Below are 17,387 nucleotides of genomic sequence, written 5' to 3'. Positions count from 1 at the left end.
GGACCTGGAAGATCTTATCCTTATGAATCCCAGCATCATCCATTTCATTTCAAGTAGAACACCAGTGCATGGAATTCCAAAAGTGTCACATGTTTGATGTTTCAAATTAGTTAAAAAATTTCAAATAATTAGTTGAATTTAACAGGATATCTTATGAATTTTCTGTTAAAGGAAATTAATTTCCTGTTAATAGCAGGTACCTTCAACCACACCCCCATAATTTTTTTCTAGAAACTAAGGCTATCCTTTAGTTAAGGAAAACAATCCTCTTTCACAAATAGGGTAGAGGAAAAAGACATCATTATTACTCCTTTGACAATGCTGTTATAATGATGCTCTTGAAATTTTCTCTTGCAGTCAGGTAATTATTAACTTTTACTCCCAGGTTGCCCAAAATGATCCAGATCCCTCACTGTTCTTGATAATACTTGCATAGTTAAACATGCATATTCTTTAATGCTCAGCCACTGTTGTCAAAGTGGGATTCTGTACTATGGCACAAGGACCTCCTTGTTTTATCCACATATATAGTGAACAAACTGATCCTTCCCACTTACCGTCAACCTTATCAGAGCTGACCAATTATTTGAGTCTTTCATGATGTGTTATGCTATGAGGCATCATTCTAAACCTTCAGAGAGGTTCAAAAATGTTGCAGGAAGTGATTATCATGTTTCTTTTATGCCCCCATATCTGCGCCTAAAGAACCTTTCCATGTATATAGATCGTTTTCTTTAGTTATGGGAGGAGAAATATCTTCTTTCCCTGGGATGGGGTCCATCTTTCTGTTGGCCCTCAAGTTATCCTTTTCCTGTAGTAATGAAAATCCCCCAATGATATGTATCCCTCAAATTTTTCAAATATTTTTAAATTAGCCTTAGGAAGAGTAATTTGAACATAATTTTTATAAATCAAAGAGCTCTTTGATTTAAGAGAGCCAAACTTCATCATATTTCAGTACTATCTCCATATAATACAGGGTTTTGTGTTCCAAGTCACTGGAGGCAAATGTGAAGATTAGCCATCATTCTAACAAAGAGCTCCTGGTTCTGAGTTTAAATAGGTAGGGATTGGGAGGCAAGGCTGGTTCAATATATGGAAATCAATAAATGTTATTCACCACATCAATAGACTTAAAGATAAGAACCATATGATCATCTCGATAGACACAGAAAAAGCATTTGACAAAGTACAGCATTCCTTTATGTTCAAAACACTAGAAAAACTAGGGATAACAGGAACTTACCACAATATTGTATAAGCTATCTATGCTAAGCCTCAGGCTAGCATCATTCTAAATGGAAAAAAACTGAAGGTATTCCCTCTAAAATCTGGAACAAGTCAGGGATGCCCTCTCTCACCACTTCTATTCAATATAGTTCTTGAAATACTGACCAGAGCAATTAGAGAGACAAAAGAAATTAAAGGCACAAAAATAGGAAAAGAAGAACTTAAATTATCACTAATTGAAAATGACATGATTCTATACCTAGAAGACCCAAAAGGGTCTACAAAGAAACTACTAGAGCTAATAAATGAATTCAGCAAAGTGGCAGGATATAAAATCAACACACATAAATCAAAGGCATTCCTGTATATCAGCGACAAATCTTCTGAAATGGAAATGAGGACAACCACCCCATTCACAATATCCTCAAAAAAAAATAAGTAAACAAAATAAAATACTTGGGAATCAACCTAACAAAAGAGGTGAAAGGTTTATACAATGAAAACTACAGAACCCTAAAGAAAGAAATAGAAGAAGATCTTAGAAGATGGAAAAATATACCCTGTTCATGGATAGGCAGAACTAACATCATCAAAAAGGTGATTTTACCAAAAGTTCTCTATAGGTTTAATGCAATGACAATCAAAATACCAACGGCATTTCTTGTAGAAATAGATAAAGCAATCATGAAATTCATATGAAAAAAAAAAGACCCAGAATAGCAAAAGCAATTCTAATCAGGAAGAGTGAATCAGGTGGTATAGTGATATCAGACTTCAAACTATACTACAGAGCAATAGTAACAAAAACGGCATGGTACTGGTACCAAAACAGGCAGGTGGACCAATGGTACAGAATAGAGGACACAGAGACCAATCCACAAAATTACAACTATCTTATATTTGACAAAGGGGCTAAAAGCATGCAATGGAGGAAGGATAGCATATTCAACAAATGGTACTGGAAAAACTGGAAATCCATATGCAACAAAATGAATCTGAATCCCTTTCTCTCACCATGCACAAAAGTTAACTCAAAATGGGTCAAGGAGCTTGATATCAAAACAGAGACTCTGCATCTGATAGAAGAAAAAGTTGGCTCCAATCTACATACTGTGGGGTTGGACTCCAAATTCCTTAATAGGACACCCATAGCACAAGAGTTAAAAACAAGAATCAACAAATGGGACTCACTCAAACTAAAAAGTTTTTTCTCAGCAAGAGAAACAATAAGAGAGGTAAATAGGGAGCCTACATCCTGGGAAGAAATTTTTACTCCTCCCAATTCAGACAGAGCCCTAATATCCAGAGTATACAAAGAACTCAAAAAATTAAACAATAACAAATAACCCAATCAATAAATGGGCCAAGGACCTGAACAGACACTTCTCAGAGGAGGACATACAAACAATCAACAAGTACATGGAAAAATGCTCACCATCCCTAGCAGTCAGAGAAATGCAAATCAAAACCACCCTAAGATACCATCTCACTCCAGTAAGATTGGCAGCCATTAGGAAGTCAAACAAACAACAAATGCTGGCGAGGATGTGGGGAAAAGGGTACACTTGTACCTTGCTGGTGGGACTGCAAATTGGTGCGGCCAATTTGGAAAGCAGTATGGAGATTCCTTGGAAAGCTGGGAATGGAACCACCATTTGACCCAGATATTCCCCTTCTCGGACTATTCCCTAAAGACCGAAAAAGAGCACACTATAGGGACACTGCTACATTCATGTTCATAGCAGCACAATTCACAATAGTTAGACTGTGGAACCAACCTAGATGCCCTGCAGTAGATGAATGGATAAAAAAAAAGTGTGGCATTTATACACAATGGAGTATTACTCAGCACTAAAAAATGACAAAATCATGGCATTTGCAGGGAAATGGATGGCACTGGAGCAGATTATGCTAAGTGAAGCTAGCCAATCCCTAAAAAACAAATGCCAAATGTCTTCTTTTATATAAGGAGAGCAAGAACAGAGCAGGGAGGAAGAGCATGAGAAGAGGATTAACATTAAATAGGGATGAGAGGTGGCAGGGAAAGGGAGAGAGAAGGGAAATTGCATGGAAATGGAAGGAGATCCTCATCATTATACAAAATTACATATAAGAGGAAGTGAGGGGAAAGGGGAAAAAAAGGGAGAGAAATGAATTACAGTATATGGGGTAGAGAGAGAAGATGGGAGGGGAGGGGAGGGGAGGGGGCATAGTAGAGGATAGGAAAGGCAACAGAATACAACAGTCACTAGTATGGCACTATGTAAAAACATGGATGCATAACCGATGTGATTCTACAATCTGTATAAGTGGAAAAAATGGGAGTTTATAACCCACTTGAATCAAATGTATAAAATATGATATGTCAAGAGCTATGTAATGTTTTGAACAACTAATAATAAAAGTAAATAAATAAATAAATAGGTAGGTAGGGATTAAGTGGAAATAGCCGAAGTAATGTCTCAACCTTTAATATTTTTTCTGTGTGGATGGGATTGATTGGTTAAATCATAGTTGACAATTATATCATTTAACTTAATGGGTTGAGTATATTTATAAATAAATCAGTTTACCAACCTTTACATAGTTGACTTTTCTGAAATTCTAGATTCAAAGAACAGCTGACAACCCAAGTTAAGACTTGCTCTTTTATGAATACTTCAATATTGGAACCTGAGGAAAAACACAACTTGATTCATATTTAAAATTCTTGTATACTTTAGAATAGAAAACAAATTATTTCATAGCTTTTCTCTTTCTCCTAGCATGTTTCTATAACATCCCTTAAATCTCTAACCTGGTGAACTGAAGCAGTAACATTCATATTGCTAAAAAAACACTTTGATTCTTAGGGAAATTACTTGTTTAACAACAATATGAGGTTGTTTAGAAGTTGGAACTTCTTCAAAGTTCTGGGTACTCTCCAGGAGGTCATGGAAAGCATGACTTCATTGAAAGTACCAGTATCATATGCCAAACCTTAAGGTCTTTGATTTACATCTAGCTCACTTTCCCCTTTTCTCCCTTCATTAATATCTTTAAAAATTGTTTTAGAAACTTTAAGTGTGTGTGATAAAGTTCTGTTAATAGATCTGACTGTGTGATCCAGTCTTAAGAATTTGATAAATTTGGTAAATTTTTCCAGATCAGTATTAAAATAGTAATTTTATTTATTACTATTTTTATACATGTAAGTAAAGAAATAGTTCCTGAATATGAAACAAAGAAATGTGAAATGTTTCAAAATAAATACCCAGGTAAGACCCTGATCATGAATTACTCATTTTAATAACTTTTATTGTGTATGTGTGTATGTGTGTGTGTAGAAAAGGAGCCATGTGCTGCTGAGAAGAAAGTACATTTGCTTGTTGATGGATGAAATATTCTATATATGTCTGTTAAGTCAAAATTATTGATTGTATTATTTAGCTCTATAGTTTCCTTATTTAGTTTTTGTTTGGAAGATCTGTCCAGTAGTGAGAGAGATGTGTTAAAGTCACCCAGTATTATTGTATTCATGTTCAAAACACTAGAAAAACTAGGGATAGTAGTAACATACCTCAACATTGTTAAAGGTATATATTCTAAACCCAAGGCCATCATCATTCTAAATGGAAAAAAATTGAAAGAATTCCCGCTAAAAACTGGAACAAGACAAATATGTCCTCTTTTACCACTTCTATTCAATATCATCCTCGAAATTCTAGTCAGAGCAATTAGACAAAAGAAAGAAATTAAAGGGATACAAATAGGTAAAGAAGAACTCAAACTATCACTGTTTGCTGATGACATGATTCTATATCTAAAAGATCCAAAAAAATCAACCAAAAAACCTCTAGAACTAATAAGTGAATTTAGCAAAGTAGCAGGATATAAAATCGACACCTATAAAACAAATGCATTCCTATACATCAGCGATAAATCCACTGAAAGAGAAATTAGGAAAACTACTCTATTCACAATAGCCTCAAAAAAATGAGAATAAATCTAACAAAAGAGATGAAAGACTTCTACAGTGAAAAGTACAGAACCCTAAAGAAAAAAATTCAAGAAAACTTCCAAAGATAAAAAGATCTCCCATGCTCCTAGATAGGCAGAATTGATATTGTCAAAATGGCCATACTGCCAAATTTTTACCAAATTGTACAGATTTAATACAATTCCTATTAAATCACAATGACATTCTTCATAAGAAGTAGAAAAAGCAATCATGTAATTTATTTTGAAAAATAAGAGACAGAAAAATAAGAGACACAAAAGTAGCAAAAGCAATCGTGAAATTTTTGGAAAAATAATAAGACATAGAAAAATAACAGACATATATAGAATATTTCATCCTCAACAAGAAAAGTGAAGCAGAAGGCATCACAATACCAGCCTTTAAACTATACTACAGAGCTCTAGTAACAAAACCAGCATGTTATTGGCACCAGAATAGACTTGTAGACAAATGGTACAAGGTAGAGGACACAGAGACAAACCCACATAAATACGGTTATCTCATACTAGACAAGGGTGCCAAACACATTCACTGGAGAAAAGATACCCTATTCTACAAATGGTTCTGGAAAACTGGAAATCCATATGTAGTAAAATGAAATTAACCTCTCTCTCTTACCCTGCACAAAAATTAACTCAAAGTAGATCAAAGACTTAGGCACTAGAACAAAGACCATGCACCTAATAGAAGAAAATTATGTCTCTTATACAAAGTGACTTTTCAAGCTTCTTACCTGCTTTTCTTTTGGGTCTCTCTAAACATGTCATGGTGTATTTGATTAAATGTGAGGAAATGAATTTCTTTGACTCTCTGACTTCTCCGTGTACCCTTTATTGGTATCATTTGATGAATACAATTTTTATTAATATTATATAATTTATGAAATTTTGAAAAGTATTGTTTTGTGTAAGTTTGCAAAGAAACAGCTCTCTTATATTTGTTGTTACTTGTTCCCCTCCCTTTGTGATACTAGGGATAGAAGCCAGGGTATCCTATCACTGAGTTGCATCCTCAGCCCTTTGAAATTTTTTATTTTGCCTCAGGATGTTGCTCAGTTGCTGGGGCTGGCCTCACAATTGTGATCCTCCTCACAATTGTGATCCTGCCTTGGCCTCCAGAGAACCTGATATTGCATGTGTGCATCATAAAATGCACCCTAGCCCACCTTTCTTATACTGACTTTCCACTGCTTTATATTCTCTTTTTATTTCAGAACTTACTGCATTTGAAAATGACTTTTTATGTGGTATGAGTGAAGGGTACAATAGCATTTTTATTTTCACAAAGGTGTCCCATTATTTCATTCTTGAGGGACAAGAACTTCATTTTTTCTTATTCTCTTTAAGAAGTAAATTACACTTATTAATTTTTCTAATGTCAAACTACTGCATCTCTGGAAGAACGGTCACTTGAACATGTATTCTATTCTTAATATGCTTTTGAATGCATTTTGCATTCAAAATATTATGGATTTTTGCATTTATATTTTCATCAGGGATTTGGATCTATAGTGGTGTTTCCTTGGTGCATCTGTTGGGTTTGGGTATGAGGGCTATGGATTCATGGAATGATCCCTTTGATTTCATAGCATAATTTGAGAAAGACCAATGTTATTACTCCTTTAAAGATTTGGTAAAATTTATCTGAGAATCTATTGGTCCTGTCTTTTCTTTGTTGGTAGGCCTTTAAATAGGGTTTCCAGCTCATTTAGTTGATATTGGTCCGTTTAGGTTTTCTGCCTTTCTCTGGTTCAGCATGGGAAGGCCATATCTGTCTAGAAATTTTTAATGTCTTCTAGATTTTCCAGTTTGGTAGAGTCAACATTTTCACAGTAGTTTCAAATGATCCTTTGGATTTCAAAAGTGTTTGTGCTAATATCCTCTTTCTCAGTTCTGTCTTTGTGGATTTGATCTTCTCTCTTTCCTTTTGTTAGTTTGGCTGTGTGTTTTCCAATCCTTATTATTTCAAATATCAAATTCCCTGGTTGTTGTTGTTGTTGTTTGTTGTTTGTTTCTTTGTATTTTTTTCTCACTTTCACTAATTTTTGCTCCCCCTCACCATCTTCTACTGGTTTTCGAGCTAGTTGGTTGTTCTTATCCTAAGGCCTTGAGATGTACAGTATAATTTCACTTATTTGGAGTTATTGTTTTTTTTAAATGCATATATTCAATGGTAAACATTTTCCACTAGTTGTTTTCATACTGACTCAGATATATTGATTGGGTTTTTCACTTTGCTCTTATTTGTTTAAAGAATATCTTTATTCTGCTATTGTTCATTTGAAAGAATATTCTTCAATATCCATATGTTTATGTGGTTTTAATTATTTTTTTGCTGTTGAATTCTACTTTAATTTCAGTATGGTCTGATGGGATTGTGAGATTATATTGCCTTTTTTTCTATTAGCTAGGACTTATATTGTGAGATATGAAGGAGAGTTTGTTAGATATAAGAATCTTGTCTGGGAATTGTTTTCTTTTAAGTCTCGAAATGTCTCATTCTAAACCTTCCTTCATTTTAGAGTTTAAATTGAGAAGTCAGAAGGGAGACTTGTTGACTTGCCTATAAATATGATCAGGTGTTATAATTTTTCCCCTGAGGATTGGATCCACTGAGCCACATTACCAGCACTTCTTAGTTTGGTCTCACTAAGTTGCTTAGGACCTCACTGAATTGCTGAGGTTGGTCTGGAACTTGCAGTTTTCCAGGCTCAGCCTTCCAATTTGCTAAGATTAAAGGTGTGTGCCACCATATCTGGCAGGATATCGTAGTTTAGAAGAGTCTTTTGAAGTATTTTCTTTCTACTGGTGATAGTTAGGGGGAGTTTTTTTAAATGCTGACTTAAATTTTGTGACTTCTTTTGGAAAATATTAATGAGGAGAATGAAAGGAATATAGTGGAAGAGATTCTACACAATCTACTTTTCTATGAAAAGGAGGTGAGTATAGCAATAGAGAAAATGAATTCTCAGATATGTTCTCTATTCCTCTTCAAATATTTGAAAGTATGTATTTGTATGAACACATATTTTGAAATTTCAGCATATATATCATGCAAAGTATAAAAGAGAATAGTTTTGCTATATGTGTGTATGTATTCCATATTTTATTATACTTGTGAAATTGTGTGTGCAAGCATTGGGGAGTAGTGGTGGCATTTTGTAAATAAAATTGGTATTACCAATGAGAAGCCCTTTCCAGTGATATTGCTTATTGAATTATTTGACCTTCTGTTTATCATTGAAGGTTTTCATTTCATACTCAATTATGTAGGATCATTTGGGTGTGTGGATACAATAAGCTTGTTTGGCAACTTAGTTTTTTTCCAGGACATGAGAGATATGTTTTGAAGACCTTTGTTTTTTAATGTCACCACTAAAAAATTAGTTAAAATTCTAATTGGCTACCTCAAAATATGCCTTCCTGTTTTTTTCCAGGTTTTCAAACTTTCATCCTCATTGCATATGGTAGACGTTTTGAATATAATGTGTTTTAGAGAACATCTTTTTTGCTCTTGTCTTTTTGGGGTTCTAAGTGTGTCTTGCATGGAGATTTATAACTCATTCCTAAGGTTTAGAAAATTTTCTGCTATCATTTCATTAAAAACCTTGTGCTTTCCTTTAGTTTGTGCTTAGGTGCCTTTGTCTACACCAAGCATTCTTAGATGCATTCTCTTAATGTTATCCCGAATTTCTATAATATTCTGTGCATGGTATCTTAATGTCTTTTCTTTGTTAAAAATGTTACTTTGAACATTATAAACTTTCTCTTCAAGGCTTGAGAATGTGTCTGCTCTGTGGATTAATCTTCCTCTCCTAAGATTTATGTTTTCTTCTTTCATAGAATCTCTCTCTTTCTCTATTTATTGAAATTATATTTCTCATTCCATATTTCCCTCTAGTTCATTCCTTAATTCTTATAGTTCATTGATCATTATAAATTTTCTAAATTCCTTCTTCAACATTTCATGTCAGTAAGATCAGTTGTTGAAATTTGTGGACTGTTTGGAGTGGCTTGCTCCCTTTTCTTTATTGTTTGTATGTCTACCCATGTGCTGGGATGATTCTTATAATTTCATGCAAAGGATTATTTAGTGTGCTGTTTTTTATCTTAAGTTCCCTGGATAGGGCAAATCCCATACTATGTACACTTAGCTCTTCCCAGTATGAGCACCCATTTGAGATCAGATACTGAACTCTTGCTACTGCATTCACTTCAGATCAAAGCAATCTATCAGCAAAACCTGGTGGGGGGGTGGCATGGAGAAGATGCCTTCCTTAGTTCCTTTCATCCAGGTATGAAAATTGTAGTAATATTTTGCTCTGTAAGTCGAGTGCTGTCAAATCCAGTATGGGCTACCCAGGCCTATTTTGGTGTGTGGGGGGTGTGTATGGTGGTCTCTGAGGCATGGTGCTACATGTCTCATGGTGGGTGCATAAGGGTCTGCTGCCTTCAGGTCACATGACAGTGGGAAACTATTAGGGTACACTGGGTAGTAGGTAACACATGTAGTGTTCATCTTTATAAGTCACTTTGTGGCTTTTGGGAACAATGTATGCCCAAGGTTCTGTGCTGGCTGATTGGTATTTTTCTCAAGAGCTGTCTTCTGAAAGTCTGAATGAGAGTTGAGTTAACTAACTCCTCTGAGACTTAGAACTTTGCATCTCCTCATGCTGGTGGGGCACAGGTATTAATTTCTAGGTTGCTATGGTTTTCTCACCAGATTTTTTGTTGTTGTTCACTCCAGGGGCCTGAATTGTAGCAAGAATACCTCAGAGTATGATATACTGCATCTTTTGGCTAGTTATTTTGGGAGCAGAAACATAGGATGCAGGAGTCGTGGCTGTTACTGATGGTTGTAGAATGCTGAGCATGTACTCCTCTGCACTGGGTCTTCTTTCAAATGGCATAGAATTTTGTGGCTGTCTTCAAGTGTGGGACCTGTGATTGAAGACTGTGTAGGATCTTTGGCACAGTGGGCTCCATTTTGGCTGGTATACAACACAGGGGTACCATCCCTGAGTCTGGGGTGGAGCATCAGTTTGTCTGCTTGTGTCTGAGCTCCTGTTGTTGCTGGTGGTGATTTTCTGAGGCCAAGTCTCCTCTGCTGGAACTTCTGTAGAGTGGCTCTGTGTACTTTCTGCCTCTGTGTACCCCCTGACTATGGGGTCTCTGTGGGCTGTGGGTGTCACAGAAGCCACTACCTTAGCTAGTGCATCCTTCTAGGGATTTTCCAGTACCATGTTTGGGGGTAGATACCAGTTGCTCTGCATATACTGAGCTGCTTCAGAGTCTGTGGAGAGTTCTGGGTTAGGGTTACTAATCATTTGGGTTTACTTCTTGAGATTTATTGGTCTGTATAAGTAAATCAGTGCCTTCACCAATATATTGGAATGTGAAACTCATATATTCTTCTAGCAGTTGCAAAGTTTCTTTCTTTGATCCACTTTAAGTTGAATTTCATGTAGGATAAAAGATCTAATTTCATTCTTTTTTTTGAGTGGACAAATACAGTATAATCATTACAATGGAATACTACATAATTCCACAAGTGAGCAAACACTTGATATGTCAACATCAATAAGTCTACAAGCATTATTGATTGAAAAAATAAAAGTTATAAATCAATGGGCAGAATAATATAAACATATATAAAGAATAATTTTATCTCTAAAACATCCAAATGTATAAATTTAGAATTACATGCTTTTATACTATATATGAAAAAACCTATATGTTAATGTGCAAAATATATATGAAGACATAGACATAAGATTCACAACCATCAGTAGTAGTCATTAAGTCTGTGTGGGGAAGAAGGGAATTCACTCACAGGAGATACAAAAGGGACGTAAAAATTTTTTAAACCAGCTCAATAGAAGGTGATAGAAGGACTCTTTTTGTTATTATTATTTAAATGTACATGAGATACATTCACTTCTGCATAAGTTAATTAGAAATGTAAAACAAAAGGAAAGTGGGTGCTAACTCAAGACAAAAAATTGCTTTTCACCCAGATAAATATACAAAAATGAGCAGCAGCACAATTCATAATCCCCCAAAGGTAGAATAATATAAATACAGTTATACTCAAAATTACCAACAATGACATGAATAATTAATGTTTGACATGTGATACACAAAAATATTCTAAGGAAAAGAGTCCCTTCACCCAAAGCGTATTCTGTTGTATCCTAATTGATGGCATTAACTGAATAAATTGAGATATTAATTAAGAAAACTCATTCCCTCAAATGTCTTTGCCTTAAAGCTGTATTTCTCATAGTAGAATATTTTTATGGGTACTTTATTGTCTTTAAAATATAACTTATTTTTGAATTTGATTTACACATAATAAATTTTTCATATTCTAAGTACAATTCAGAGTTTTGCAAAATATATATGCCATATAACTGTCACCTCAAAATATACAATATTCTCCTCACTTCTCACAGTTTTCACCTGTTTATTTGCCATCAGTTCTCCTATTTCCTTTTAGTCCCAGGCCAGCCTTGCTTTTTATTTTTACAAGTACAGTTTTTCTTGTTCAAGAATATATTAATAAGTCATAAAGTATATATGCTCTGTATCTGATTTCTTTTGTTTGGAACATTTTTAAGAGTCATCCCTGTTGTTGCAATTATCAGTGGTTAATTGCTTTTCCTTACTGTTCATAATTTGCTTTATGGATATACCAAAATTTGGTTATTCTTCTATTTATTGACATTTGAGCTACTTCCAGTTTGTGCTCTTATGCAGAAAGCCACAAACATTTGTGTACCAGTTTCTGTATTCATAAATGTTTTCAGATCCCTGGGGTAAATGCCTTGAGTAGCTGCACATTTAACTGTGTGTGTCTGTTTTCTAAAATAGTTGCACTGGGGTTGGGGATGTGGCTCAAGCGGTAGTGTGCTCACCTGGCATGTGTGTGGCCCGGGTTCAATCCTCAGCACCACATACAAACAAAGATGCTGTGTCCGCCAAAAACTAAAAAATAAATATTACAAAAAAATTCTCTCTCTCTCTCTCACTCTCTCTCTTTAAAAAAAATAAAATGGCCGCACTATTTTTCAGGCTCATGAGGAATAGCAGGAATTCTATTGGCTCTACACTTTTTTCTATACTTGATACTGTCTTTTTAATTTTAGTCATTCTCCTTGTAATTTTAATTTGCATTTCCCTAATGATTACTAATGCAATTATATTTTCAATAGCCATTCATGTATCTGTGACTGTCTATTCAAATCCTTTGTCTTTCTTTGTTGGGTTGTCTTATTAAAAGTTATTTTTCTTGATGTGACTCCATTGTCAGACATAGGCTACATAAGGATTGTCTCCTAGTCTGGCCTTATTTTTTTTCTTTTCATTATACTGTGTCCCAAAGAAACTTAAAATTTGTCACTTTTAGATAGACATGACAATAGAATATATTTTGACATATTGTACATACATGGAATGCAACCCATTTGAATTAGATTCCATTCTTGTGGTTGTATGTAATGTGGAGTTACACTGGCCATGTAACCGTTTATGAGCAAAGGAAAGTTCTGTCCAATTTACTCCACTGTCTTTCCTGTTTGCAACTCCTGCCCTTCCCTTTATCCCCCATGTCTAATCTAATGAACTTCTAATATTTCTCTTCCTACCCTCCCTTGTTGTGGCTTAGCATCTGCATAGAGGGAGAACACTCAACCTTTGGCAAAGCATCATAGTATAAGGGGGTGGCATGTTCTGGAAGCCCAGATAGCCTAGGCCAGGTGGATTAGGGCCTGGCACTGGGTCCTGTGGGCCTGCAGCAAAGCTGTGTGCTGGGTCAGTGGGTCTGAGGGCAAGGCTGGGTTTTAGCAAGCTGGGTTGTGGGTGGGTGGCTGAGGAGTAATGTATGAAAGGTTTGAGCACTGTCATAAGGAGGCAACTTCTCACAAGCTGCAATAAGATGATCAGCTATAGCATTGCCCATTGTTGAGGGGCCTGGAAGTTTGGAATGAATTCTGATGTGTCCAATTAAACAAGGATGCTGACTTGAATTGTTTTTTGTAAAGTATTAAATTGCTCTTCTGATGACATATATTCAATGGTGGCTGATTCAATATGCATAGTGACTCCTACTTCATAGGTACTATCACTGTAAGTATTAACTAGCTGATTAGCAAAATAAAGTAAAGCCCAAATGAGAGCTTTAAGGTCTGCTTATTGAGCAGAAGTCTGCACCACTTTAGTATAAACAAGGCTATATGAACCAGCCTTAACTAAATTGGAGCCATCAGTAATATTGTGACTGCCTTAGCCACCAGCTGATTGCCTACAACTTGGGGGAAATTAGATGAGGTTATACTTGTAAATTGAATAGCTCATCATGAGGATAGTAATTTTCTATTTGTCCAGGAAAATTATCAAAATCTACCTGTCAAGCATGCAAAGATTAACAAAGCCAATTTTGTTGTTGAATTGAACAATAAAAGAAGACTCGGTTCTCACCAATTGTATGACTCAAATTCTACCTCTAATAACAAGCTGAGTGACAAAAATCATAAAATGGGGTTAAAGATTTTGAAGAGTTTTCTCTACATTTCTTCTCTTCTTTCTCAAGCTTTTTGTTCACAGTAGAGATTGGGATCAACATCTTTGGTTTGAGCTTTAGTCATTTAAACTGTGGTTCCAGATCCTCCATAGTGATGATGAACTGCATGCTCAGGAACCCAGATAGGATGTGGTGCACCTTCTGGAAAGACACAGGTATAGCTTTTACCCCATATTATTGTTGGATATGGTCCATTACATTGTCCTGTTTGTAATTCTCTCCACCAGATTAGGAGGATTATAAGGAATAATTGGTGATCAATATGATATTGATCACAACACTGTCAAAAAGAACTAGTATAGCTGAACATTATCAGTTTTAATTTGTAGAAAGTTGCCCAGCACTGCAAAAGCAGCTAAGCAATGAGAAGTGACTTGATGAGTATTTTTTCATGTTCAAGCAGTGGCAAAAATGAAATGAGAACAAGTATCAATAAAAACATGAGTATAGCACTGTGTGCCAAATTCAGGGTGTGAGTTATACCCATCTACCACAACTGATTTGGTCACAAACCACATGGATTAACCCCAGTAGGTAAAACTGGAGTGTGTATTACAAAATGAGAACATTGGCAAACAATTTTGCAAGCTTGTTCTTAGGTGATATGAAATTCTTTTCATAACTAAGAGCACCCTGATGGTGATTAGGAGGATCTGTGGTTCTCTACCACTCAATTTTATTTTTGTTTTTTTCTTGTGAATGACTGTCAAACAGACCCCTATTTTCATGGGAAGTAAATCATCATTCTGAAGCTCATAATCCCAAAGTGCATAAGTGACTCTTGTATTCATTATGCCATTGTCTCCTGAAATACATAAGCAAATTGAGAGCACTATATGTAGTCATCCTCTATGTCCTCAAGCTTATGTGCAGCAGTCTGCATGTCACTGTAGGTCATGGTAAACATAGTTGCTCCTGACTACCAAAAGCTTACACTTTGTTACAAGAGGTAGTATTTTGTTACATAAGGTAGTACAATGCAATTGGGTCCATCCATCACTGTCAGAAACATTTATATATTCACACCAAACTGCACCAGGAACTTAATAATTTCTGTGTGGCCTGCACACACAGAATTGTGGGGAGCTGTGATGCCTTCATCATTGGGCAGGCTTGGGTCATCAACCTTATAAATAATTCTCTGTATGAAGTCAAAACTCTCCTGCCAAAGATAAATGTAGGAATAAAACAAGAACTTTGAATTTCACCCTCATTCCAATTTTCACCCTCTGAGCCAGTTTTAAGCAAGTTTGTACTTCTGCCAGGAGGCAGGGAGTCCTGCCCAGTGGTCTCAGGTGGACACATGCTCATAGCATCTTCTCCAGCATTTCAGACTCCCCACATGGGTAGTATAGAGGCAGATATGGGGGACACTCCTGCAGATACACTGCAAGCAGATGGGGAGCCTCTGAGATTGGTTCCTCTGCATTGTTCTGGAGATTTGGGCTGCTATCTGGGACTCCTTTTGGCACATAATCAAGACTAGGAGAAGAAGCTGGCATGTCAGTGTTCTGTGAACTGGCACTGCCCACATTCTCTGGGGAAAGTGGCTTAGGAGCTAAAGAGACCACCTCCTTCTCTGGCTCCATATATAAATATGAATTCAGAATTCATGTGGATCCTTCTGAGCCAGCAGCCACTGAGTTTGATGACTTAGATGGGTAGAATGGGAAAGAAATGCTGTCCATTGCAGCTATTGTGGGCTCTGATACAAATTTTCTAAATATTTTGTCCATTAGGACATTCTGGCTCTGTAATAAAGCTACATTTCTTTACTGGTCTGGGTGCATTAGACAGTTTTTTTTATAAGGCTTCTAATTCAGCATCACTATGGTTTTGGTAATGGTTAAGTGAGAAAGGCAATAATTTGATTAGGCTGAGTAGTCAAGGAATTCTTTCATTTTCATGGTTCTCTTGAACTGAAGAAACAGGTTCTGTTTCAGGTTCTGAACTTCCATGCTTGCCCTGGCTGTTGGAGTAAATGTTCTCTGGGTGCTGCTGTGAATTTAGGAAGTAGCAATCACAGACATTCAGAGGTTCACCACACTTCAGCCAAACATCAGTCACTCTAGCCAGCCTCTGTGCACAGATCTACCACATCTCTGCATGTTGTCTCTTGAATAACTGGAACTTCTGTGCAGTGCTGCTCGTTGTTACTAAGGTACACTCTTAGAAATATCAGTATCATTTTGGATCCAAACTGCATCAAAGTGGGTGGTGAAACCGTGCTCCCAATAGAGCCAAAGCTCCCTGGGTGTACAGGGTGCACTGAGAAGGGCTGAGCAGAGGGCTAGGCTGCCTGTGATTTGGTGGACCTGTTGTGAGGCAGGGCAGCTGACACCAATGATGCTCGGGTACCACAGAAGCACTGGCCCATCCCCTGCTGGCCTGGGACTGGGATTTATCTCCTTCATGCTTATGGAGGCCCAGGCTCCCTCATCAGTTCCAAAGACAACTAACTAATGCCAGCCCTGGCCTGGCTTTGGAACCTGCACTGGCCCTGTTCCCAATCTCATCCTGCCCAAGAAGTCCAATCACATCCTGCCCAAGAGGTCCAGACTGCTCTTGGGAAGGGAATTGTGGGGCTGTAGATTGCAATTTTTAACTAGTAAAACTTAATCAAATGCCAAGCATATGAGAAGCACTCTCAATGATCTTTTGTTTGTATCAATTTGACTTAATGTAAGGCACCATGGGTTGTGAGATGATCCTATGAGTATGAATAATATCTCATCAATGCTTCCAATTACCACTGTGGAACATCATGAAATGTAAGTGTCATTTCAACACTGGGGATGGTCAAATGTAAGAAGATCCTCTTGTACTGATTGTATTCCATAATCCTTTGTCAAACTTATCTGCCCATTAGGTATACTTGTGTTATTTTATTTCATGGAAATGTTTTCATTGTGAAGTGATAGTGATGGCCACATAGTGATGGCCACAGTAGAGGTAAAATATTGAACTGCTGTTTTTACTGGAATTTCTACATCCACTTTATAGAAGCTCTCTTAGGCATCACTGTGTTATCCTATTAGGTAACTCCTACTTCATTCCCAGTTTATGAGTGAGGAAAGGGACACATACAAAGACTAGGCAATATCTAGTAAGTAATATAGGTTAAAGTAAGACTCCAAGTGTGGTTGAGCTAACTGTGACATCCATGTTGCTTCTTTTCTACTAGGTTGCTCTGAGCAGGGCATGTACCTCGAGTGTACCATGCTTGCCTAGCTTGCAACCCCAGGATAACAGCCTCATCCCCACTCCCAGTCCTTCCAATAGGTAATTGATATTTTCAGTAGTTAGGCCTAAGAAAGATCATACTTTCTGCAGAAAATAATTAAGCATTTGTTTGGAAAAAGGAGGAAATATGTGATATTAAACACTTGCAGTTTTATAACTTATTTTTGATTTGGACATAGTGTTCTATACTTTCCTGAAAATCCTTTCATTTTCATAGGACTGCCCTGCATTACATCTGTGCCTGTGGCTATCCAGAAGTGGTGACACTCCTGATACAGAAGAAATGACACATTAACTTCTATGATAGTGACAACAGCACAGTTCTGATTAAGAT

At 36.5% G+C, this 17,387-nt stretch overlaps 1 pseudogene; it reads right to left on the bottom strand.

Moving 5' to 3' along the window:
• Positions 1-14,473: 14,473 nt before the first annotated feature.
• Positions 14,474-16,975, bottom strand: LOC143402168 (apoptosis-stimulating of p53 protein 2 pseudogene; annotated as a pseudogene).
• Between the last annotated feature and the right edge of the window lie 412 nt (positions 16,976-17,387).

The sequence above is a fragment of the Callospermophilus lateralis genome, chromosome 6, assembly GCF_048772815.1.
Source record: "Callospermophilus lateralis isolate mCalLat2 chromosome 6, mCalLat2.hap1, whole genome shotgun sequence".
Classification (NCBI taxonomy): Eukaryota; Metazoa; Chordata; class Mammalia; order Rodentia; family Sciuridae; genus Callospermophilus; species Callospermophilus lateralis.
Note: the sequence above shows the minus strand (reverse complement) of the source record. Positions and strands in the feature narration are given on the sequence as shown.